Genomic DNA, 27,349 nt, shown 5'->3' on the forward strand with positions numbered 1-27,349 from the left:
GGACATAATTAAGCAAACTTCAGATTAGTTCACCATCTAAATAACCTCTTTTTCTTCAAACAATGAGCACTGGTTAGCATTACAGGCCTCAGGGATAATCCTAGCTGCCTTCTCTTAAATGGAAACAGCTTTCCCAGCAAAGAAATCTGGAACGCTTCCTGGTTAAAAACTACTTTTAATTCTATGATGGGGACGATGCAAAGATACCGTAAAATGCTTAATAATATCCCAGTGAAGCAACAACAGCACCATAACATACGCCCAGTGTATTATAGCCAGGCCACAGTCTTTAATAACAGGGCAAACAAGACCCTCATCCAAGTGAGGATTTCATAAATAGGGAAAGCATATTTTTATTGTGCTGGTGTTGAGGAAGAAAGAACGGGCAGCAACGGCTGCACAGTGCAATGATTGCACTCATGGGAAATAGCATTGCTCACTGTGAGTATCATATTCCAAAGGCATTTATGAGGGCATGAGCTGTCACGGCATTTACCATGTCTGTTAAAGAATGTATAATGTGGTATGCAGCTTACACTGCACAGCATCCTGACACAGTGGTTAAATCATACCATCCAGCATTTACATTCATGTACATTAATCCTCTTGTTTTGGATTAATACACTTACAGTATCATTTTCTTTTTTAACATTAGAATTATGCACATTTAAATAATGGTATTACAAATTGGTCTAGAAAGATCATATCCTAGGTGCTGAGCGAACTAGCCGCTTACTGAAGTTGACATTCCCTACACCATTAGGGATGTTACACAATTAGATTCTCCATGAACCTTGCTTACCAGCTCTGATGGCAACGTGACTGATCCTGGGGTTATAGTGCATACGCCTTATGTATATAGCCTTTAACCCCAGGATCAGTTAAGCTCTCCTTCTGTTTATTTTACTCTTTTTAATATGCGTTTCATTTTGTATATGTGTTTCACTGTGTAACACATTTTTTTTTTTGTTCCTGGGTAGTAAGTGTTATTTCCTAATTGCTTATGCCTCAAAAGTATAAAAAATGGCTATTATTCCCCACAAACTTTGCTTTTGTGACCAGGACAGTGATATTTTGAAACTTACCTATTTTCCAGAACATTCCAGATAGATTCAGTGCTGGGTGAAATAAATGTATTTTTGTAGGATGGTACAGAGGGGAAAAGAGAGCCATGAAGTTCGCTATCCCAAGAATTTGGGGGGAACCAACTGACCACTCAAGCAACTGCTACTTCTGCATGGTGGACCCTTCCAAACGTCGGACTGGCAAGAATGCACCTGCTATCACGTATCCGGACCTTCCTTCATCCATCGCCCCGGTGCCACACTGCCATGAGCTCCCCGTACCCACTCCTCCGGAGAGAGAGCAGCCGTCTTTACAAGAGAGCAGCAAGTCAGAGAGCGAGGAAGACGTTGTAGATCCAGATGACAATTTCAGAGGTGGAGCTGAGGAGAGAAACCCACACTACCCCAACCAAAAATACCTCAACGACTTGATTAGCGATCTTGGTCTCACCAAGTCCAATGCCGAGCTTTTGACGTCCAGGCTCAAGCAGTGGAACTTGTTGGATGAAAGTGTGCAAGTCGCAGATCAGAGGAAGCGTCACCAACCTTTTTCCAGCTTCTTCACCCGTCAAGATGGGCTCTGCTACTGCCACAATGTGACCAGTCTGTTCGAGGCAATCAGAAACGCCTGTAACCAGAATGAGTGGCGCCTCTTCATTGACAGCTCATCCAGGAGCCTCAAAGCCGTGCTGCTCCATAATGGTAACAAGTACCCGTCTCTTCCCCTGGCTCACTCGGTGCACCTCAAAGAGGATTACAACAGCATCAAGACCTTGCTGGACGCCTTGAAGTATGATGAGTACGGCTGGGAGGTCATAGGAGACTTCAAAATGGTGGCATTCCTGATGGGTCTCCAAATGTAGTCTCCCATCAGAACATGATGGGAGACTACATTTGGGTGCTGATTCGTGAAAGTGATTTACAGTATAATCGTAAATCTCGAAAAACTACTCACTTCTAAATCTTTTGTAGTCATTTTTGTATTACTTTAGTATAAATACATGTTAATTTGGATTCATATGTTGTTTTTTTTCTGACTTTATGTGAACGGAAAGACACAAATTCGCCCGTTTTCTCATTGGAAATAGGTAAATTTCAAAATATCACTGTCCTGGTCACAAAAGCAAAGTTTGTGGGGAATAATAGCCATTTTCTATACTTTTGAGGCATAAGTAATTAGGAAATAACACTTACTACCCAGGAACAAAAATTGTGTTACATAGTGTTATCGTTGCCAGCTGCTGTGAGACCTCATCGGCTTATTGAACTCAACAAGTAGAACCAGGAAAAGCAAACACAAAAAAACAAGCCTGTCAGCAGCTGAGGCAGCGTAGTGTAAAACGCGGTGTGAGATGTGTGTGGCACTGCGATATCGTATGCTGGGAGGTTAGCCTTTTTAATGAGGACTGCATCAGGGATAAGACAACCACCTGAGTATTTGAGAGGCGGTGTCAGCAGAGGGTCTGCTTCACCCATCAGAAATGTGGTTGTAATGGGTGCGACTTTCAAGTGGTTACCTACTAGACTACCAGCAACAGTTAAGCATTTGACAGCGAGCGTGCTTCACAAAAGGTAATGTTATGAAAAATGATTTCTGTGTAAAATATACTCCATCGCATTATGATGCTTGAAACAAGATTTCCTAACCCTAACCCTAACCCTATGCCTAAACTTAGGGAAATAAATTGGTAAGGACTGATGAACCTGGTTAGCTGAAATAACCCTGGAGCACTGTGTGCAATTCATTGTCAAAAGCCTGTTTTGTATGTATTACATTCTGTTACTAATTTTAATCTGGTACCAAGATGTATGTGGCTTTTTTTGCTCCAAGTAAAAAAAAAGCTAAATTGGTAATTTCTCAGTTAAAAAGGCCATTGGTAACAAGTCCTTTTTGGTTCACAAACAATAACGATGGTCAATCTCAAAAGGTGAAAAGGTTCCAACTTGAATTCAGTAGAAAGCCTTTGGGTGTATTGAGTAAGTGAGCTGCAAGTCTTTAGACTCGGTTATCTGTTTAAATTACACAACTGAGTTGGTTATTATTCCATTTACACATGAACTCCTGTTCTGAAAAAAAAAGAAAAAATATCAATACTTACTGCCCATTACTCAATGTTTGGTCTTTTGAGGATCTAGCTAGAGAGATTTGTTTTCTCAAAAATACATGGTGAGCAGCCATCCATATGACAAATGCCACTGGAACAGATAATGCAGTGTGTGCATGTGTAATTGAGACTAAAGTAACAACACATGAACACAGTTCAAATGGGAACAGGCACTTACAGTAATTCCTATTTTCTGATACTGTACGGAGCACAATACCTTTGGAGGTATGTGGACCTGTAGCTGATCCATTGCAATCCTTTATCCTTGTAAATGTACCATAGTTCAGGTTTTAGGACTTCATTGACTTCACTAGTTCACTCAACACAGACTACGTTACACTAAAAAGTTAACAATTTAATGTACTGAATATTCTCTGTATTTACTCATCAGTATGAAATAGTGTTGCAAAAGCGTTTAGCTGTTTATCCAAAAATGATCTCCCAAGGACAAAAACACATCTCTTTCCCAGTAAGATTAGTCATGCAGTTTTACGAAATCAAGTCTTCAAAGTGACAGGTGCTTCGATTACTGCATCACACCTCAACTCCTCATCACTACCAAGCCTGACAGCACTCACTGCCCTCTTCTCTTACTCAGCAGCTATTGTAGTGCCAATGAAAGACAAAGCAGTAAACCCAGCAACTTAATTAGGAGCAAAGACCAGAAAGTGCAGTTTTAATTTAGTTCTGGTGATGTTACAAGCGGGTTATAATACAAGAATGTGGAATGCTAACCTCCTCTTACACTACAGTTAAAAACAAATTATTGCTTAAAATGCTATTATTAAAAAAAGATTGATTTGTGATAAACAATATTTTGTGGAATATCAGATTCATTCTACATTCTCACAAGGGTTCTGAGTGCAGCAGTAGTGGCTGTGAGGTGCAGTAGATGCTTGCCTATATTAAACAGCACTTTCACTGCAGGTTTTACACCTCAGCCTCAACATTCCTGGAGCTTCAGGCTTCCGTTGCTCCAGTTGTAAATGGCAGATAAAGAAACCAATGCAACACCTCCCACACAATGACAACCTGAAAAATACTCTTGAATAAAATACACACACACACACACACACACACACAAATAAGAGCCCACCATCTCCTCTCCCCGCCCCCACCCTCAGCAAGCAATAAATTAAAGCTATCATGCCAAGATGAACCGCTCAATCAAAGCTTGCTTCGGCCGCAGAAACAAAGAAAAGAGAAAAAGCAGCTTCATGCAAGCAGGGCGTGCTGGCTGTGCATGCATTTTTAATGCTGTCCGGGGTCCCTCTTATTTCCTCTGCTGTAGCTCAGCAGCCAGACAGCACATCAGAGAGGATCTGCTGTAAATGTCAGTCATAGCCGGCAACCTCCAGCATGCTCCTGACATAGAGCGTCAAAATCAGCTTGTCTGCTGCTAGCATCTCAAAGGATGCAGCACCAGCAGTGATTCATCCCCAGTGCCAAAAAACCACCAGAGGACCTGGGATTGTGCACAACAGCCCAATCTCCAACTTCAACATGTAGTAGGCTGTCAAACACAGTGCCGCCCATTACTCTTTTTAACCTTTATTTATTTTAACAATACGCCCCCTGAGTAGCATGCACTAAATCTGAGGTGGGAACATCAAGGGTCTTGGTTTATAGAACACACCATCTCCAGGTCTTAATCCGCCATTGATGGTTCTAGTTGAAGAGGATGGTGAACAGAACTGTCTACAAACAGCTAAAACTGTCCAGAAATCCTGCACAAGTCGTCTAAATACAAAGGAGTTCATCGTTGAATGTTTTTTTTTTTTAAACGCCCTTTAAAAGAGACAACAATAAAATGAATCAATCTCATGGTCTTTAAAAGGCCTCAAATTAAATACCCGATTATTTATATTGTTCTTAAGAAAGTCATTTATGTGTACCACCATTTTGTATTCTCATGTACACACATACAGTACCACAGCCTACATATTTCTCTTTGTTTTCAGTGAAAGCTGTCAGTCAATGCCTGTGTAAATATAGAAAGTGAGTGAAGGTAATGGGGTTAAAATTGTCATTGAAAAAAAAAAAAAAAAACAGGACTTTTATTTCCATAGCAACACTTGCATGCCTATTGTCAGAACTTACCCTGAAAACACTGAAAGCAATGTGGTAACCATGGAAACCAAAATCCATTCGGGGATCAAGTAGGCTACCACTTTGATATTGGCTTTGAGTGTTATATGCACCGTACCCACATGCACATTATCATACAGAGGAAACACATAAGATTATCAAGTGAAAATAGCATTGAAGAGCTCATACAGTATAATAATTGTACAGTATAAAACATCAGATAACCCTCATTATTGCTTTCTGGCATACCTTTAATTACGTGACTAAACCATCCTTAAATGGGTGAGCTCAGCCTCTGTATGCCTAAACATTCCTTCCTGCTGCACACTCCTTGGGCGAAAAAAGAATCCGCCCAGATAACAATCTTTATGTTACACCTTAATCAAAGATCAAGGAGGGGATCAATGTTGCTTTTTATTTAAGTTTAAATGCATTTAAAATGCAGAATAAACAAGAAGAATAAACACATTTGTTTGAATACATTTAAAACAGAAAAAAATATCTTTAACTGAAAAAGCCTAGAATGCAAAAAGATTCAAAATTTCAAAATATAACACAAAGAACCCACAAGGAATACAAAGACTGGATTCATATTTGGTGCTTCTGATGCTGTTGTAATGTGTATTTGATACAATTTAAGGATTATAAAATAGCAATGTTAAACAAGAAGGTGCACACTACCATACTTTAAAGAAAATCTATGAAAGTGTAGTTACTACACACGGCCACTTTGTTGCACTGTGTGCTGTGTACAAATGTTAAAGGGGTTTTAAAAATATTTTAGCCATAATCAGAGTTTAGATAGATAGATAGATAGATAGATAGATAGATAGATAGATAGATAGATAGATAGATGGATAGAGAAGGTGGTGTGTTACAAATGTGTGTTCTGAAGCTCATTACATTATACAACTGAACTGTCTGATCCACCCCCAATTAAAATGAAAGTCGTTTATATGGGAATCACAATAGAACAAAACTGTAGACGCTGCAATTTTTTCCCTGCTGTCTGCATGTTTATTCTTGTCTGCAGGATTTGGGTCTCAGTAGCATGCTGCATGCTAACCCTAATAGCTTATACTGCTGCCAACCCCATCTTCTGAATTATGGGACAGAATCTTAAAGATAAGGATGACTTTGACAATGCAAACAGAGCTTCTCAGAATAATTAAAAATGATAATTACACAGTAACCTTTGAGTCTCTTTGTTATCTGAACCTTAATCTGCCCAGACATCCCCATGCAGTGCCAATGAATCCTAGTGACTCTTGACAATACAGTGTCTGGACAGTTTGTATTTCCCAAACCACACGCCTAGTATATGAAGATTTAATCTCGTTATCAGGTACCTCATTCAGTACTTGCTGTCATGATTTGGGATTAATAACCCTGAAATGCTTGGATTAGACACATTCATTACGGAAATTAACAGAAACATAAACCAAACAACATCACACAGCCAGTATGAGACTAATACTGGCATCCAAGCATTTATTCTATATAAATATCTTAAAGGTTTATCACTGACACATAACACAATTACCATAATTACCGCCTAATTAAACACAGATTAACACCGTCAAGTCACAACGGGTCACTGTGACTATTTGAAATGATAAGCAGGGTTTGCTTCAGACAGGCGGTGGAAATCTATCATAAATCCCCAAGAAGGAACAATTAGAGATTTGTTACAATTCCTGTACATCTTACCCTGCGTTGTGATGTCATCCTGTGCATAGAACTCGAAGGCGGAAAGGGTTATAAAAACGAAGGCTTTAAATTCAGTAGAAGTTTGGGGTATTCATAAGCGATGTCAGTGTGCACAGTTTGAGCAGTACGACCTGCTCTGTTGTACTTTCTCTCTGGAGTAGTGGTTAGGGCTCTGGACTCTTGACCAGAGGGTTGTGGGTTCAATCCCTGGTAGGGGACACTGCTGCTGTACCCTTGAGCAAGGTACTTTACCTAGATTGCTCCAGTAAAAACCCAACTGTATAAATGGGTAACTGTATGTAAAAATAATGTGATATCTGCAAAATGTGAAATCTTGTAACAATTGTAAGTCGCCCTGGATAAGGGCGTCTGCTAAGAAATAAATAATAATAACCCAAACTACCCAAGATAATATCTCTTACGCATTAAAAAAACACCCTTCACACGACGCATTAAAAAAAAAAACACATTAAAAAATGATTCTGTTTGAAAATTAATAAACAGACTGTGGCAAAGATGATGTGTGTGGTGACGTCAGGCCAGGAAGTAGACGGGACACAGTCAGGACTGGTGAGTTAATTGCGCTGCTTGCACAGTTTAATAAATGGACAAAACAAAAAGGTTAAACAAACAAACAGACAAACAAACAGTGGACGAACAGACAAACAAACAGTGGACGAACAGACAAACAAGTATCATTTTTGAGCAATTGTTATTTTAACACATACTTCATCTCTTATTCTGCACTCACTTACTCACTTGAATCCCAGCTTGTGAACTAATTTGTGCAATCGCCGTGCTCACATACTATTAAATACTTTATCTGTACTTTATCAGACTCATTTATATCCCGTGCACCAATACATACACACCAACATTAATACACCACAAGCAACATATAAACATAACATACACACAGGGGCGGTGCACATTGCCACACAGATCCATTAACAATGGCTAGCTTTTTGAGTGTCTAGCTGTGGTGCTGCTTGTGTATTGTAAGTATTCTAATCCATTACCAACGACTAGCTTTCCATAGCTGTGGTGCATTCATCTTCAGCTATATAGTGAGGGTCAAAACAGCCCACTTGAATTCTTTCGCTGTACTTGATTTTCAAATGGATAAGTAAAGGAAATTCATTCTGTACCTATTTATTCAAGCCAGCAGAAGACTGCTGGAGTGTACTGTCATCCAGATCAGGTGGTCTTAAGCTTGCTACCTTTGTGTGTTTCCGGGAGAGAGAAAACCTGCAGTGACTTAGCAATATGTTAAGGAGAACAGTAACAACCTTCTAAAGCAGGAGCTATGAAGTAACAGTACCAAGCTTCTAAAGCAGGAGCTATGAAGTAACAGTACCAACCTTCTAAAGCAGGAGCTATGAAGTAACAGTACCAACCTTCTAAAGCAGGAGCTATGAAGTAACAGTACCAACCTTCTAAAGCAGGAGCTATGAAGTAACAGTACCAACCTTCTAAAGCAGGAGCTATGAAGTAACAGTACCAACCTTCTGAAGCAGGAGCTATGAAGTAACAGTACCAACCTTCTGAAGCAGGAGCTATGAAGTAACAGTACCAACCTTCTAAAGCAGGAGCTATGAAGTAACAGTACCAACCTTCTGAAGCAGGAGCTATGAAGTAACAGTACCAAGCTTCTAAAGCAGGAGCTATGAAGTAACAGTACCAACCTTCTAAAGCAGGAGCTATGAAGTAACAGTACCAACCTTCTAAAGCAGGAGCTATGAAGTAACAGTACCAACCTTCTAAAGCAGGAGCTATGAAGTAACAGTACCAACCTTCTAAAGTAGGAGCTATGAAGTAACAGTACCACGCTTCTAAAGTAGGAGCTATGTTCACCTCTCCATGTGATGCATTGTAAGCAATGACTTATTTTGTATTCATCAGGATTGGTATCTAGTGATATAGTGTCTTGTTGGGTCCAACACCATTGGCAATACAGTATCAAATTAACTCTTTAGATGGGAAATTAGACAATAGAGTACCATCTTTTTATTTCATGGCCAAAAAGTGATAGAATGGGTTTATACAATTATGCAAAGGAATTAAAAGGAAGTGAGTGGCACATGGTTTTAGTGATGCACAATGGGATGCACATGGAGTGGTTCCAAGTTGTACAGTACCGAGGGTGGTTCAATATTGATTGCCCTTTAACCCAAATGACATGCCTCAAGAGGTCTGGTAACTTCAAATACAAAAAGAAATAAACACCATTTCAGTCAAACTGAAACAAATAACATCATTTTGATGCCATTGCAGCTCATTGTAATTTCTGAAATCTGTTTAAAAGCACATTAAAACAAAGCAAGCAGATCAAAAAAACAACCAGGCAACCTAGACAGTGCAAATCAATACTACCTTCTCATCCATTTCATTTGCATTTAGCAAAGCAGAGCATTAACTGTGCTACATTAAACTCACTGACTAGTTGCTGTGATCTGTATTCATTGGCTCAAATAGTTTCTCTGCAAGCTACAAAGAAGAGCTTTGTATCAGATTATATTACTACCACAATAATAAGCCTGGCTTTATAATAAATTAATTGATATTACAGTTTGTTTCTGTTTTTCATTTGGCTTGTTCGGGTGGTGCTGCTAAACAGATGCCTCTACCCTGGGTGATTCCTCAATTGCCGTCTCAATAATCGATTGTGTCGGGACACAAACCGTTAAAAGTCTCAATAAAAAAAAAAAATGGCAGGCTCAAGATTTATGGCACATAGATAAACTGGTCAAATAATGATCACTTGATCCTACACAGAAACACCAGAGTATGCACACATACTGCACAAAGACAATGGTGAGAACAGCAAAGGCAGTCGACTTATAAAATCGATTTGACATTTATTACAGAATTAAAATCCATCAGAGTGGAAGACAGAGGCTCGTCAATGGGGCTTGCCATTAGAGCCTAACAAAGAAAAAAAGAGGCTACGTTGCATTTGTAATATTAACATGCAATGACGCAGCATGTCTGAGATTCAGAAGCTGAAGAGTAACATACCTGGTGGCTGACTGAGAGATGATTGCTTCAAAGCTTCAGTTCAGGGGGAGAGAAAAGGAAACGGAGGAAGCCTGCAAGATCTGAGAGAGAGAGAGAAAAGGAGGCAGGTTTAGATGCAATGAAGAAGCAGCTGCAACAGCAGCACAGGAACCGTCACCAGACCCCCTGCACAGTGCATCTCATCTGAATACCATGAGACAAATGAAACAGGCTCACTGTCATCACTCACAGGACAACCCTATTGCACCTAACCCACCTTCTACCGCAAATCAGAAACAAATGCTCCTCTAAAAACAGAGAGCCAGTCTGCTGCAAGGGAAGGGAGGAGGGGGGGTGGGTGGGATAATAAGGGCAGCAAATGAAAATACAGAGAGAGAGAGAGAGAGAGAGAGAGAGAGAGAGAGAGCGAGAGAGAGAGAGAGAGAGAGAGAGAGAGAGAGAGAGAGAGAGAGAGAGAGAGAGAGACAGACTGTAGCTCACCAGTCTAAGAGATTTCTAGAAGGGTGCGATAGCCCAGCCTAAAAGCTCAGTCCTTTATCATTGCAACCCACTGGCATGCTAACACTCACTCACTCTCTGTCACTGTCTTTGTCTCTCTCTCTCCCTCTCTCTCTCTCTCTCTCTCTCTCTCTCTCAATCCCTGCACAGTTTGGTAATTGTGTTTATTTTTATTTATTTTCCCCCCAATTTGGAATGTCCAGTTTAGTTTTTTCTCCTCACCGCAGTGGGTCCCCACACAGCACAGACATTCTGAATGCATGTGAGCGTCCTCCGATCTCACAAGCCGAAAGTCAGAATCGCTTTTACGCCGAGCAATCCAGAGCAGAGGTGAGCGGGGCTACTGATCCCAGAGAACGGAGCTCAGCCCTGCCTCTTATCCACTCTGAATGTGCTCGGTGTCTGGCCAATAAGGTTCACTTTTGCGTGATGAGGAGAAAGAGTCCCTGCCAGTTTCCCATCCTCCACCCTGGGAGCATCTGAGCCAATGTGACGCCCCCTTCGGAGTCCCCAGCAAAGTTCGGCCTCTTTGCACGGTCCAAACAATACATTTATTTATAATCCCGGTCTGGCGACTGCAAAGAATAATCCCAGGTAATACACAGCAATGTGCGATGGGTTTCCAGTCCCAAATAATAAACACAGTTCGAAAGAATAAACACAGTAGAACACACACAAAGACACACACACACATGATCACAAGTCCAGAGTGAGTGCTAAAGTGCTTGTGGTGAAATACAATTTATTCATGCACAGTTGTGAAGTGTTGTCTGGGTTTAGTGCTGGCCTGTAGCGACAGCTCCGGATTGTGTTAGCCGTCTAATAATAACAAACAGTACAATCAGACTCGACAAACAAACAAAACACTCACGGTTAAATCACAGTTCTCCTTTCTCGGTTTAACCATAACAAAAAAAACAGATCACCTGACTAGTAGTTATGTATGGCTTTTATATGGCAGGTGGGCTCATAACTCTGTACTCTACTGTAAATGATTATATTTTTAGTATCATACAATAGTATTGTGAGGTCACATTCCATGAATAATGATCCCAAAGCATTAAGCATTGAGCAGATCATTATTATTATCAGTATTATTATTATTATACACTCATATCATATTTAATTGCTATCTGTTATCTGAGAGCAGGAGAATACTGTTGTTATCTTGGCTTATTCAACAGCACATAGAAAACGTGCAGCATTATGAAATAAAAGAAATCAGGAAAGGGAATTTGTGTCCAATCCTATTCTTTTCTAAGATTACTGTCATAGGATCTTTAGTCTCTGAAAAGCAGAAGGATAATTACAGTGTTTCTGAGCTGATTGGACAGAACAGCAGATAGCACCTCAAAAGAAAGCGAGATAGCATTTGAATTCATAACACGATATCAATTCATTGCACAGTTTATTAAGTACTGTAAGCCTCTCCCTTATCCTCGAATGACCTCTCAAAACGACCACTAACATACATCATCACCACTGTACTGTACGAGGGTCAGCTGAGAGACAAAGCAAAGCAACAAACTAAATGAGAGTCCTTACCCTGATTGGTGCTTCCCAGCAGTAATTAAAGCCCTAATCTATCATAACTGGCAATTAAGGAAGAGTGAAGGGACCCTGGCTTTGATTGTGATAGCGGTTGTGTGTAATTGGGCCACCATTAGATTCCTGTGTTTTAAAAAAAAAAAAAGCCAGACTCAGCATCCAGCTGGACTGGCCTTTTTAAACTAGAACAAAAAATAGTCAGTTTCTGAATTTTTCTCATTTCAGATGTCCCCATGAGGCATGTGTGTGCGCGTGTGCGTGGTGGGGTGTGTGTGTGTGTGTGTGTGTGTGTGTGCGCGTGTGTGTGTGCATGGTGGGGTGTGTGTGTGCATGGTGGGGTGTGTGTGGTGGGTGGGTGTGGGTGTGTGCGTGTGAGTGTGTGTGGTGGGGTGTGTGCGGGTGCACGCTGCACAACCCAATGAGTGTTTTTGTTGAGGATATTGAATGTATATGTATATGTATATGTATATTGAACCAGGTGTAGAAATTCACACTTTCATAGATCCACAGAAATACACACAAATGGAAATAAGTGCATCAATAAAAATATTAATTTAATACGGTACGTCATCGCACAAAAACTGAAGGGAGCGGCTAATATGAACTCCTCTTTAAGTATATTGGCCATCTCAATTCCCAGAGTAACATGCAGGCTTATTGTGCTGCCTAAGAACTGGAAATCCTCAGCATATTCATAACAACTACGCAAAACGTGTAGCTTTGACTCGACGTCTTCATAAACAATGGTACTACAGAACGAGCTCAGCTCTTGAGTTCCATTGTGTAACAAAGTGCTTCAGAAATTGTAAAGAGTCATATCATCCATGTATAAGCTGGACCGTAGAGAATATCCAGACTGAAGCTGCATGTTTTAAATAATCAAGACCTCTTCTCAAAAGCCACAGTCAAGCAGTCCTTTCCCAATAGCCTATATTTATCTTGACCGCACCATACAGAGTACTTATAGGCCTTTTCTCTCTATAAATCAGAGCAATGACCCAAATCCCATAACTGCACACGACATTAACTAATCCTTTCACGCCATCAATACAAACACTGCATTAGAGAACTCCATAACAAGCTGTGGACCACTTACCAACTTGAAATTTAAGTTGTTATTTTTACCATTGGTATAATGTATTAAAATAAAAAAAACTGTACAATTTAGAAGGTGCTGAATTGATATTAACAGGTATCCCATAAGGATGCAGGTTTTAGCTGGAGGTGTTAAGCTCCGGGTGGAGTCCATAAAGGACGTGTTTCCAGATGACACCTTTTCCTCTTTAGCACACGAAAGTCTGCTGAAACCCCTTAAGCCCTTCCTGATGAGGGCTGGCTGTTTCTTTGCATGATTAATCAGCTCTGAGCTGCTGCCCTAAGCCCTCTGCCATCAGGATTAATGCACCAGAAGAGTCTCCCCGGCTGGCAGAGCAACCATCAGGTTTAACTGCGATGAAGAACTCAAAAGAGCTTGTCAAGTACAGCACATCAGTGCTGGGTCCAAGCAGTAAGCGAGCCTCTTGCTAATCTAGACCATCTTGGAATGAACCCAGTCCAGATTAGTGACGTGTACTGGAATCTGTACCATCCTAAAAATACCTGGTCTAGTCAGCCTTTTATGTGTTTGATATTTAGCATTTACTCAAATCAGCAGTAACCCTGGAATACAAAAAAGGCTTTATTAATGTCCTTTAACATTACACAATAATATAAATTTAAATAAACCTAGAAAAAACAAACAAAATAGCATTACAACAATGCTCATCTGTTTTCAAAGGCTAATGGAAATGATGTTGTATCTTTTTAAATCTAATTTACCCTCCCATTCATTTATTCATTCATTTATTTACTTTGTTATTTAAAATTATGGGGAGATTATACAGTAACTAGGCAGCGATGCCGATAGAGGATGTATAAAATGCAGCTTGTGTGGGTCTGATTCTGCAGCGATTGCTGTAATCCTCCAGGGCTGAGACACAGAGGCAGCACCGGAATGCAGATTAAACTCAGCAGAGCTCAGAGGCAGTGCAGCACAATGCAGTGTCAGGACTGCCAAATCACACACCTGCCGAAGATAGAGGACCCTCAGCAACAGAACAGCCAGTGCAGCTAGTCTTCACACAGCAACAGAACAGCCAGTGCAGCTAGTCTTCACACAGCAACAGAACAGCCAGTGCAGCTAGTCTTCACACAGCAACAGAACAGCCAGTGCAGCTAGTCTTCACACAGCAACAGAACAGCCAGTGCAGCTAGTCTTCACACAGCAACAGAACAGCCAGTGCAGCTAGTCTTCACACAGCAACAGAACAGCCAGTGCAGCTAGTCTTCACACAGCAACAGAACAGCCAGTGCAGCTAGTCTTCACACAGCAACAGAACAGCCAGTGCAGCTAGTCTTCACACAGCAACAGAACAGTCAGTGCAGCTAGTCTTCACACAGCAACAGAACAGTCAGTGCAGCTAGTCTTCACACAGCAACAGAACAGCCAGTGCAGCTAGTCTTCACACAGCAACAGAACAGCCAGTGCAGCTAGGCTGTACTCAGCAGACCTATTTAAGTTCACAGTCTGAAGTGTTCAATGTCTGCCCACTGGTCTTCACCATGACAATTTTAACAAAAAAAAAGGGTCCACTTCTTATCCAATACATGAATTCATTCGCCATTAATTAGTGGATTGATCGATTGATTGATTGATTGAACAATTACTCCTAATCTGCAGAGTAATCTGGAATTGAATTAATTTGGTAAACAGCGTATCTGAGGGACGTCAGATTCAGTCTGTCAATGAACTGCTGACAAGATGAGCCCTTCTTGTACTGTCCAGTGTGAGGGCTGTCAATCACCTTGGCTGACAGCTTCACAATGTGCCTGCAATAAAGTGGAATTGCCTGACACAGTGACACTTATAGATGCAGATACAGTGGTGGATTCGGACCCAACTAACTAACTAACTGCCCCGTGTCTTATATACTGGGCAGTCGCTAATGTCACACCTCACATGGTCCAGCTCCCTCGTATAACTGCCTCTCAAAGCAATGGTTTTCTACGCTCAATCAGCAGCACAAGGAGGGGAGATTTCAGAAATCGCACTTCATCGTGAAGTGATAAACCATGCTGTCTTTACCAGGCCTTTCAAGATACACAATATCAGAACCCAGATTCTTGTTCAAAAACGCATCTCTTGTAGGTGGAAAGCGTTCATATAAATAAACCATCGAGCCGCTTACCGTACTTGACAACTCTGACTTTATATTGCAGAGCTGTGTAAGTCAAAGCAATTGTTGTCTTCTTTGACTTCAGACTGACTGCTATTGTACTGTAGCTCTAAACTGGGCTATAATTTGCTTAAAATATGCAGTGCTGTATTGTGTTTTGCGCTGGTTTGTTTTTTGTAATTTCAATGCATGTTTTTTTTCACCTTTTAAGAGCCACTTTTAATGGGTGAGATGTCCCCCTGCCGATACATATTTACAGTGCCGTTGAAAGCCACAGGTATGGAATGCAATACACAGCAACACAGCTTCATTGAAATTGATTGATTTATAATAAACATTGTTGTGGAGAGGTCATGTATATATTATTATTATGTTATTATTGTATAACATGGTTCCACAATCTCCCTACAGGTCTTTTCAGAAGCACCTTTTTGTTGGAATAGTCAGTATGCATGACATCATTTAAACATATTTAAAATAAAAATATAAAGAAAAATAAACCGATGCTTACAGTGTAGATGTACAGATAAATGACACACACACTAAGTGCTTTACCAGGGGACAGTATTCAGAACACCCTCAATAACTACAGCAGCTGTTCTTTTGTGTAATTTGAAATAATAAATGAAGCCCTGAGTTATCCACACCAGAGTGTTGCTCTGGACTGTGGCGCTTTGAGAATCTGGGGGGTCGTTTATTCCCTTCACTATTTATTTTAATGTGTATTTAAAATCTCATTAGTTCAGATTTACAGTTTGAGGTTTCTGGAAGCCAAACAATCAAAATACTGTAAATAAATAAACAAATAAATAAATCATAATAATAATAAAAAAAACAACAACAGGACAAGAAAGGCATGTTTGGGAACAAGATTAGGAAGAATCTGGGGGGGGGGTGAGTTTATCTGGTTGCATTGAATATTTTGTACTCGTGTGTTTGGGTTGTTCAAATCTCCCAGAGTTTAAGAGTTTTTTGTTTTTTTTTAAACCAAGTGTTCTTTCTTTTTTCTTACTTTCTCTTTTCTTATTCTTTTTCTCATTTCTTTCTTATTCTTTTTCTTTCTCTTATTCTTTTTCCCTCGTTTCTTTTATTTCTCTTTCTTTGTTTATTTGTTTCTTTGTTTGTTTATTTCTTTGGCATGGCAGAGCTCAATTGAAACCGGATGCTGAAGAACATGCTCTTTCTTTTGAAGTTAAATTGAATGAACGTTTGTATAAAATGCCACACTGACAGCACTGGAGACTGAAGAAATTTATCTGCTCTGCTCACACACACACACACACACAGACACAGACACACTCACACGCACACCCACACACACCCACACGCACACCCACACACACACCCACACGCACACACACACCCACATGCACACACACACACACACACACCCACATGCACACACACACGCACACCCACACGCACACATACACCCACACGCACACACACACACACGCACACCCACACGCAAACACACACCCACAGGCACACACACACACACACACACACACACACCCACACACACACCCACACACACACGCACACACCCACACGCACACACACACCCACACGCACACCCACACGCACACACACACCCACACGCACACCCACACGCACACACACACCCACACCCACACCCACACGCACACCCACACGCACACACACACCCACATGCACACACACACACACACGCACACAGACACACCCACACGCACACCCACACGCACACACACACCCACATGCACACACACACACACGCACACCCACACGCACACACACACCCACAGGCACACACACACACACGCACACACCCACACACACACCCACACACACACCCACACACCCACACGCACACACACACGCACACACACACACACACACACGCACACCCACACGCACACACACACACACACGCACACCCACACACACACACACACCCACACGCACACACACACCCACACCCACACGCACACCCACACGCACACCCACACACACACATGCACACACACACACACGCACACACGCACACAGACACAGACACACGCACACACACACGCACACACACACCCACACGCACACCCACACACACACCGACATGCACACACCCACACGCACACACACACCCACATTCACACACACACCCACGTGCACACCCACACGCACACACACACACCCACATGCACACACACACACACACACACACACACACACACACACACACACACCCACACACACACGCACACACCCACACGCACACACACACCCACACGCACACCCCCACACACACCCACACGCACACACACACGCACACACACACACGCACACACACACGCACACACACACACGCGCGCACACACACACTGGTCACAAGTCTATGAAATCAGGCATCACAGAGGGTGATAAACACAGAACATACATCACGCTGCTTTAAAAAACTAACAGCCTCAGTATCACTTCTAAAATATCTCAATACCTAGAGGGCTTCCATTATGTCTAATGAAAACACTAAACCACTAAAGCAAGATTTACAAAGAAAACCAATGCAAAAAAAACCAACAACAAACACAGCATGTAATATGTGTGTGGAAAGCAGAGGATGTTAATGCTGTTTTTCACAATATAGACACAAAAGGCAAGTATTTCAAGCCTATTGGTATTGCAGTTCACAACACAGTCCCTTTAAGAATGGTGATTTATTACACTGTACAGTATCAATATAATCTACTTCATGATACATATTTATATCAGGATATATCATATTTCATCAACAGACTCTACCATTCTCTCTCCCGCTGGGAGATAGGCATCAGGTTAACAAATCATTGCAATGAGACTCAACAAAGCACACTGCAGCAATAATAGTTAATGGACCAGAGGACAGCATGCAGCCGTCCTGAAATCATAAAGAAAACCTGACAAAGCACATCCCCTTGAAACCCCAACAACAGCAAACAGCACAGACCTCTGCACCTAACCAAGTAATGCAGACAAGACTGGCTCCTTTGCATAGTGGCATGTGGGGTCGCCGGGTCGCTTTAAAAAACGGGAACTTCCTGATTCTTATTAGTAGGGAGGGTTATTACACCACCCTGTTACTGGGTGGGAACTAACTGTGTGCTACACCTGCCAACAGTACATTTGAAATAACAACATAATAGAGTGTTTTTCAAGGAACTCAATCACTAATCCTCTCATCAAGCAGTATTTTCTAAGGTTTTCAAGTGTGTATCGAAGAAATGCTCCATAAAAAATAGCGAACTATAAGGTTTTACAAACGACTATATTATAAACTTGAGCCTGTTGCCAAGGGAGACAGTTCTAACCTTATCACTGTGGTGCCCTGAATGGATAGGCATATATATATATATATATATATATATATATATATATATATATTTGTATGTATAGGGCGCTGTGTAAATGGAACAGAGGGGAAAAACCGACCGCAAAAAGCAACGTAATGTGCGTGTTCAGTACGGCCACACTCATCGTCAAAATAACGACCTATATGATAAGACTAATTAGGTAAAGCAGGCGATTCCGCAATCATACAATTTAAATACCCCTCACCGCAATTAGAGATGGAGAATGACACACCTCTCACAATAAATAGCGGGTTTGGGTCAACTCTGTGTGGGTAGGCTACACATTCCAAAAGAAAATGAATGGCACACAAAGACCTCAGCCTGGTACTAGTCATGGTGATGAGGATGCTCGGAAGAGAAAACTGAAAAATACCAATATGGACGTGGAGATTTTGGTACAAGCAGTACTTGTAATATATGAAGATGTGTTACAAGCTTGAAATACATCACCAGGATGAAGGAATAAAATATGTAATGTGTGGTGGCTTCTTAATAAACAAATGTACCACTTCAGAGTTTGTAGTCTAGGTTGCTTATACATTACGACGCATCATCCAGTTACTGTGCTTCGCATATTGGTTAAACTTCTTATTTCACATAGAATAATTCCAGGAGAATAGACTTTTCAAACTTCAGAAACAATACGTTTTATTTACTTACATCCATGGCAGTCAAACGGTGGAAAATCCTTCCATTGTACAGCAATATGTTCAATAACAATAACTCCATACAGCTGCATATGAACAGTCTTCAGTTTAACTACGACTTATATCTTCTTAAAGTCTTATGCAGTTACAACTCTCCTATTTCATATGTTTGTCTGTATTTCTTACTCTATGTATGATTTTAAAGCATATCTGTATGGTATATATGGTCGAAAAACTGTACTTGCTCTAGCTACAAACTAACTGTCCTTTTTTTCACCGTTTTCTTTCCCAGTTGAATTTAACAATACTGCCTGAACCAGTATTGTTAAATACCAGAATGCCATATTACAAAAAATACATTCTGTAAAATAATGGTGGAGGATGAGCCCTCATTGTATTACATGTATATGAGACTTTTTCTTTCGTGCGCCTCGGAATATCGTTCCATCTATATTCTCTATTTGCAGACTTTCTGTTTTGTCATGTAAGCTATGAAACATGTATTGAAAATTGGAGTTTGCAAAACAATACGGTATTATAAACTGCAATTTACAAACTGACTTGATCAGAAGGGTTAAAAAATTAGCTCTTTGCAAAATGTTATTAAATGTTTCTTTGTCCTTGAAAACGATGTCTCCTTCTTGCTGCAGACAAGTCTCCCACATCACCTTGCCTTTTATATAACCTACTGTCTGACTGCGGCAAAATAACGCCTGCTTTTCAGAGTTCTTAAAATGACCATGCAAATACGAAGCCCGCAATTACCAGCAGCTTTAATAAATTAGACAGAATATTTAATAGACCTCATTTGCAAAATCCCCTCCCAATCTTAGCGGTTTTGTTCAGAAATGCCCCAGAATTACATATGCATATACAGAATTACATATGCATATACATAATTACATATGCATCAAGGGCTAAAGTGCACAGAGACATTGCCCCCAAAAATCATGTCTTAATTGCGTGTTTATGCCATTGCGTGTGTTTTATAAATCCCATCCAAGAATTCACAACCCTCAGCGCCCATTTTACGGTCGTAAAACATGCGTAATCCTTTATAAATCTGGGCCACAGTGCCCCGGACTGGATGGTCTGACAATTAATTCCAAGGGAAAGGTGGAAGTCGGCCATCTAGAAAGGGGGCAGAGCTACAGTACACCAAGTCATCGCCCCAGAAGGGAAGCGATGTGGCAACCACGGATTGGAGGAGAAAAGGTTGCACTCGCTAACCAAGGGGGTGTGACTGATGGTACAAAAGGGGACGTGGCTAGGTGAGCTGTTCCTTTTGTTATGGTTAAGAGAGAACCGCTGAAAGGAGAACCATAATTTCTCAAAAACAAAGAATTTTAGGGAAAAAAATTTGTAGCAAAAGTTTTGCTTTTGTGGATGAGGAAGAAAAGTTACAAGAGATAGATGTCTACAACTATTTATTTCAGCATTTCTTTTTTGCAAAACTCTAAAAATGCTAATTCAAAAGTATTCAAACCTTTTGATGCTATGATAGTATTGTCTACAAGGTGCTAGAAATTTCAATATGATAATACAGAACCTAATTCTAGAAAAGTCTAGAAAATGCTGGATTGTAGGTGAACATTCTTAGAGAGTATAAAAGGGTTAGGTATAGGATGATTGCTGTCATTACCAATAAGTCAATATGGGAAAAAGTAAAGAGCTTGTATTAGTAAAAAATGATGTATTGTCATAATGCAGGAGAAGGATACAAGAAGATTTCCAAGCATCTGAGTATTCCAATTTCAACTTTCTATTATCAAGAAGCACAAGACTCATGGCACTGTCACAACGCTCCCTCGATCTGGAAGAAAGAAGGTTCTTTCACCAAGAACAAGTCGAAGAATTGTGAGGAAGGTTAATAACAATCTGAGATTGACTGCCAGAGATATTCAAAGTGAACTGGCTGCAAGTGGGACTGGGGTTTCCATTTCAACCTTAGGTCGAGTATTGCATGATGAAGGTCTCAATGGTTGCAGACCAAGGAAAACGCCACTCTTAGGGAAACTTAAAGTTTGCAAAACAGCATTTGAATGATGGATATGAGTTCTGGTCAAAGGTTTTGTGGAATGATGAAATAAAAATCAAGCTATTTGGTCACGCTGATAGTCGTTACATTTGGAGAAAGTTTGGTGAGCTGTACAAAGAAAAGAACACCATACCTACTGTCAAGCATGGATGTGGTAATGTCCTTCTATGGGGCTGCTTTTGCTCTAATGGCAGAGGAAATTTAGTTTCAATACATGGTAAAATGGATTCCATAGCATACCAAAAGATATTGGCCAATCATATGAAACCTCAACTAGCAATTCATTTAATTTTCCTTGCCAGGGTATGAATACTTTTGAATTAGCATTTTTGGTGTTTTGCAGAACTTTTTTTGCAGAATTATGTATTTCAGAATTGCTGAAATAAATAATTGTAGACTATTTCTTGTAACATTTTTTCCTCATCCACAAAAGCAAAACTTTGGCTACAAAAGATTTTTCCTATAATTATTTGTTTTCAAGAAATTATAAATTTCCATTGGGGTATGTACACTTTTGACTACAACTGTATATATTTATACGTTTCACATATGTTATTGTGATTACAGTCTGAGGTGAAGCACTTAACCATATCAGGGTATTCAACATGTTTTACATAATCAGCCTTGAAAAATCAACCTTTCAAAAAGTCAGTGGTGCTTGGCAGCTGACTGTGAATGTGCAGAACCCACACCACAGTGTTACCATGGCGATGACACTGTGGCAGTGTAACACTTTTGTACCGTATTGTATGGCTATGGATTTTACAATGGTAATGGGACCTCAGTGCTGTGGATCTCATTCTAGGGGAACACACACAGAACAGATAACAAAAACAGGTCAGAAATGAAGTATCAGGAGCATCTACATGAAAATAACTGAACATCCTGTTCCCACTTCAATACTGTGTTCTATTGAAACTCCATATATCTGTGCTGTAGAAGCAGGAGGCACTAGAAGCACTTGCATAGCATGATGCTAATTGCTGCCTGTCAGCTCTCCTCCCTAATTTTCATGTATTTAAGTATCATATAGCTGCTCCAGCTTTCACCAGCCGGTTTATGCTGCCTACAAGGGGAATTTCTCCATTAAATTTTTAACATCTGCAGCTCTCCATTCCTGATTAGATGCCTAACTTCAGACAGGGATGACTGCAGGACATACCCATTTGAGCAGAATTATTTCCTGTGTTATTAGGGCTTTGCTAGATCTGTGTTAAATCGTGGTGCTTTGGGGTGTAACAAGAAAGAAGAATGGAGTAATTTCAAACACTCCTTAACAATGTTGCCAATTTAAAAATAGACCTAGCTGGTTCATTTGACATTGCCAACAAATCCACAACTCTTTCACCTCTGAAATGTGGAACCCTATTTGTCCAACCCTGCATCTGTCTCTGTAATCACTTTCCCAGAACCCCTGTTTCTAAATGTATTCCGTCCTGTACCTACAGTATTTATCCTTCTGGGGGTTACTCCAGTGTTGCAGACCCCCCCGGCAGTGAAGTGATCAGCTCAATGGGCACACGACACAGGCTGCCAGGCACATCTTTGATTTTACTGTGCATTACTTAGTGTTCTCTAAACAAACTTTCTGAGTGCTGGCTCTTCACTCTAATGAAGCTCCAATACTCCTTCCCTTTCTCTCTTTCTGCCCTATGAAGACTTCAGGAAATACCTCACTAGCAAAATATGCATCCCAAGAGCCAATTTAGACCAGAAGCATAATTTGTGTGGGGAAACCGTAGCAAGGATTTTTTATTTTTTTTTGCAGATCTTGTAGTTTGTTAGTTACTCTGCCTGCCAGTCCCAGGATACCTGGAAAGAGATGGAAGGGGTACAGACTTGCAGGTGGGAAGAGGGTTGAGGGATTACTGCAGAAACCTCTGTTATTCCAAGTTTAGTCACATGACCTCATGCAATCTCAGTGCGTTAGGATATAATTAGGTTCCGGACATGCATTCAAAATTAGCTGCATTTGATGGGATGCAAAACCCAAAAGCCAAATCTTTTGATGTAAACAGTGACAGGGCAGCACTGAAAATGATTAATGACGGTCTTCCATCATCACGTATAAATAAAAAATTTAATAAACCACAGATAATAAGGAGTAGCAATGACATGAACCAAGCATGGCTGTACTTGTTGAATGAAATTTAAAAATCAAATGTGCAGAAATAGAAAACTTAAAAGTAAAAAAAAAATACACGCCCAGATTAACCTGACGAGGAGTGGCCAGGGATTTAGTTTTGAGTTACCTCTGTTGGAGTTTAAAGAAATAAAATTAAAACTACAAAGGGTCTGGGATGTGGTTTAATCACTGCTCTAGGCTGCTGCCTGATTGCCTGATTGCCTAAATTGGTCAATAACCCATGTCACTGTACCTCATGAGCACTACAATTCACAAATCACCAACATTTAGAAAAATAGATTAAAAAGTTGGCTGGCACAGAGGTCCTTTTTAACTAGCTCCTAAATCTCCCCCCACCCTCAGGCGAAGCAATTTCTACATCATGGGGGCCTTTCTTTCCAAGGCTGTGAAGAGGACAAGTGCTTCATTCATTGAAGCGTACAGCAGCGGCGAACTCTCTCGGGGTCCTGGGGTTTATACGACCATGACTTTGAGCACAGAAAAGGAATCAAGGCTTCTTTCAGAAAGGCAATGCTTTCCATGCAAAACGAGCTCTCTGTTTAAACTACATGGCTTGTTTCTCTCTTCTATTTCATTCTAATATGAGAGAGCTAGGATCAAACAGAAGCCCTGATTATGGGGGAGAGAGAGAGTGAGAAGAGGGGCGTTTTTCCAATTCATAAAATATGACTATTGGCTAGCTAACCCCATATAGGTGTATCTCAATCCCATTGTCAGCAAGGTGCATGCGACTTGTAATCCCCAGACAGTGCAAACCGTGTTGCATGGGGTTTGTGACAGGCAAATAGCTTTAGTGTCTTGTTCCAAGCATACAGTATCTGGAGTTGCTGTAGCATTAAGTTCAGTGTGAGTTTTTTGTTCCATCCGCTGTGCCCCCAGTAGGGTGTCTAGGGTAATAGGTTCACGGTTGAGAATAATGCATTTATTCAGTCAGGGGGTCTGGAAGACATCATCAAGCGGCAAGCAGCTTACATTTCATATACAATCATCCAGACCCTGTGACTCAATGACCATGACCTGCCAGACCCTGGGACTCAATGACCCTGATCTGCCAGACCCTGGGACTCAATGACCATGACCTGCCAGACCATGGGACTCAATGACCATGACCTGCCAGACCCTGGGACTCAATAACCCTGACCTGCCAGACCCTGGGACTCAATGACCCTGACCTGCCAGATCCTGGAACTCAATGGCCATGACCTGCCAGACCCTGGGACTCAATGGCCATGACCTGCCAGGCCCTGGGACTCAATGACCTGCCAGACCCTGGGACTGAATAACCCTGACCTGCCAGACCCTGGGACTCAATGACCATGACCTGCCAGACCCTGGGACTCAATGACCTATCAGACCCTGGGATTCAATGGCCATGACCTGCCAGACCCTGGGACTCAATGACTATGACCTGCCAGACCCTGTGACTCAATGACCATGACCTGCCAGACCCTGGGACTCAATGACCCTGATCTGCCAGACCCTGGGACTCAATGACCATGACCTGCCAGACCATGGGACTCAATGACCATGACCTGCCAGACCCTGGGACTCAATAACCCTGACCTGCCAGACCCTGGGACTCAATGACCCTGACATGCCAGACCCTGGGACTCAATGACCTACCAGACCCTGGGACTCAATAACCCTGACCTGCCAGATCCTGGAACTCAATGGCCATGACCTGCCAGACCCTGGGACTCAATGGCCATGACCTGCCAGGCCCTGGGACTCAATGACCTGCCAGACCCTGGGACTGAATAACCCTGACCTGCCAGACCCTGGGACTCAATGACCATGACCTGCCAGACCCTGGGACTCAATGACCTATCAGACCCTGGGATTCAATGGCCATGACCTGCCAGACCCTGGGACTCAATGACTATGACCTGCCAGACCCTGGGACTCAATGACCATGACCTGCCAGACCCTGGGACTCAATGGCCATGACCCACCAGGCCCTGGGACTCAATGACCTGCCAGACCCTGGGACTCAATAACCCTGACCTGCCAGACCCTGGGACTCAATGACCATGACCTGCCAGACCCTGGGACTCAATGACCTATCAGACCCTGGGACTCAATGGCCATGACCTGCCAGACCCTGGGACTCAATAACCATGACCTGCCAGACCCTGGGACTCAATGACCCTGACCTGCCAGACCCTGGGACTCAATGACCATGACCTGCCAGACCCTGGAACTCAATGACCGTGACCTGCCAGACCCTGGGACTCAATGACCCTGACCTGCCAGACCCTGGGACTCAATGACCATGACCTGCCAGACCCTGGGACTCAATGACCATGACCTGCCAGAATATATAAAAAATAAAAATAACACTTGCACGTGTTATTGCAGTGCTGCAGTCAGAGGAAGTCGACCTGTGTCTGGGAGTCTGAACTGAAGTGAAGAAAGTTCCTCTTACTGGTCTGTTCAGCCCCTAAATCTTTATTTTACATTTATTTTAGGCTACAATCGAAGTGGGAAAACCACACTGAAGGGGCCGCCCAGAGCCTGCTTTACAGATGTTAAAATCCCACGGCACTCTTCAAAGGACAGAAGGGGTATATATGACCCCGGGAGCCTGGCCAAATTCTCTCATGGGGCCTCCTTGGAAACACACTGATGGGGTTGTCTTGTACAGTTATCTCAAACAAAACAGGACACAGGGTCATTCTGAGGACTTTGGCTCTTGGGTTAACGCTGCTGACAGATGCCAAGCAAGTGGCCTATTATATAAAAGAGAGGGGTACGCTGATGGGAAAGCCCCGTGGAGACTGACTCCACCAGTGACTGCCGGTGCAACTGGAGTATTTACAGCGACACAGTGTCTCTAACCAAACGAACATGAAAAGAAGGAGACCACAGTGCAGTGATTCATGTTTGGGCAGTTCTTTTTTTTATGATGATGCAGGATTTAGAAATTGTTTTACAAGGCGATGTGGGAATCATGTAGAAACATAGAGCAATTATAGCATGCTGGGGTAATAAACTGGTGCTGTACACACTGAGAGCAGTCACAATTATTTAAGACATGGGTTTCCCTCAATGTTGGGGGTTTATGTAAAAACTCACAGATTAACTGATTTACAGACATGACTTTTTAACAGATGATACACCAACTATGTATTTGTTGGGAATCTAGCTACCCACTGTTTGGCATCTCTGTCTGACAGTTTCCATCGAAACACTGCAGTCCAAGTGACTTTACAGCAAACTTGTAGATAAACTGCTCCTCCATGGCTACACACAAGGTGGCCGCTTGGTATGCATGCTTGGTATGCATGCTTGGTTTGCATGCTTGGTTTGCATGCTTGGTATGCATGCTTGGTTTGCATGCTTGGTTTGCATGCTTGGTTTGCATGCTTGGTTTCACTTCTTGTCATACCTGTGACTCCTCCTGGAACACGTTCGAGAGAGATAGCATCTATGATAAGTGTAACAGGGCGGAGTCGGGGCACGAACCTGCAACCACACCCACCTCATCTTAATGACTATGCAAAAGAGCTAGGCTCCTCCTCTGCTTTCATGGTTATACAGCATTTAACCTCATCTCATCTCACCCACAGGGGACAGGACAGAATCAGAATCCCTAATCTGCTCGATCTCATATGAGAGGATTTCAGACCGCAGCATTATCTTCAGTAAGGACAAAAGGAGTGCTGTAACACAGCTGCAACTTATAAATCATTCACTTCCTTTTTAGAAGCCCTACAGAGGGCCACATAATACATCTGGACCATGTTTTAAACAGTCAGACTCCAATACCAATGTAGCACCAAACACTAAGAAGGCAAACTGCTGCTGTTGTTCCAAGGATACCAGAATCTTTTTTGTTTCTAAACGTCAGCTCGGAGATATGTTCCATGAAGCCCATTTCTACAGTATATTATTTTAAAACTTCTCT

At 41.7% G+C, this 27,349-nt stretch overlaps 1 protein-coding gene across 18 annotated transcripts in view; it reads right to left on the reverse strand.

Annotated features, from left to right (window-relative positions):
• LOC117426808 (microtubule-associated protein 2-like) overlaps positions 1 to 27,349 on the reverse strand; it is a 98,795-nt gene that overhangs the window by 51,484 nt on the left and 19,962 nt on the right. For 17 of the 18 annotated variants that reach the window (XM_059034032.1, XM_059034035.1, XM_059034028.1 and 14 more), the window contains exon 2: positions 9,986 to 10,065. The gene's annotated coding sequence lies outside the window, so the exon portion shown is untranslated. Of the gene's footprint in view, positions 1 to 9,985; positions 10,066 to 10,705; positions 10,755 to 27,349 lie in introns of those variants that run through there. The other variant, XM_059034017.1, reaches the window with a different exon arrangement.

This window comes from Acipenser ruthenus, chromosome 11 (assembly GCF_902713425.1).
Source record: "Acipenser ruthenus chromosome 11, fAciRut3.2 maternal haplotype, whole genome shotgun sequence".
NCBI classification, from domain to species: domain Eukaryota; kingdom Metazoa; phylum Chordata; class Actinopteri; order Acipenseriformes; family Acipenseridae; genus Acipenser; species Acipenser ruthenus.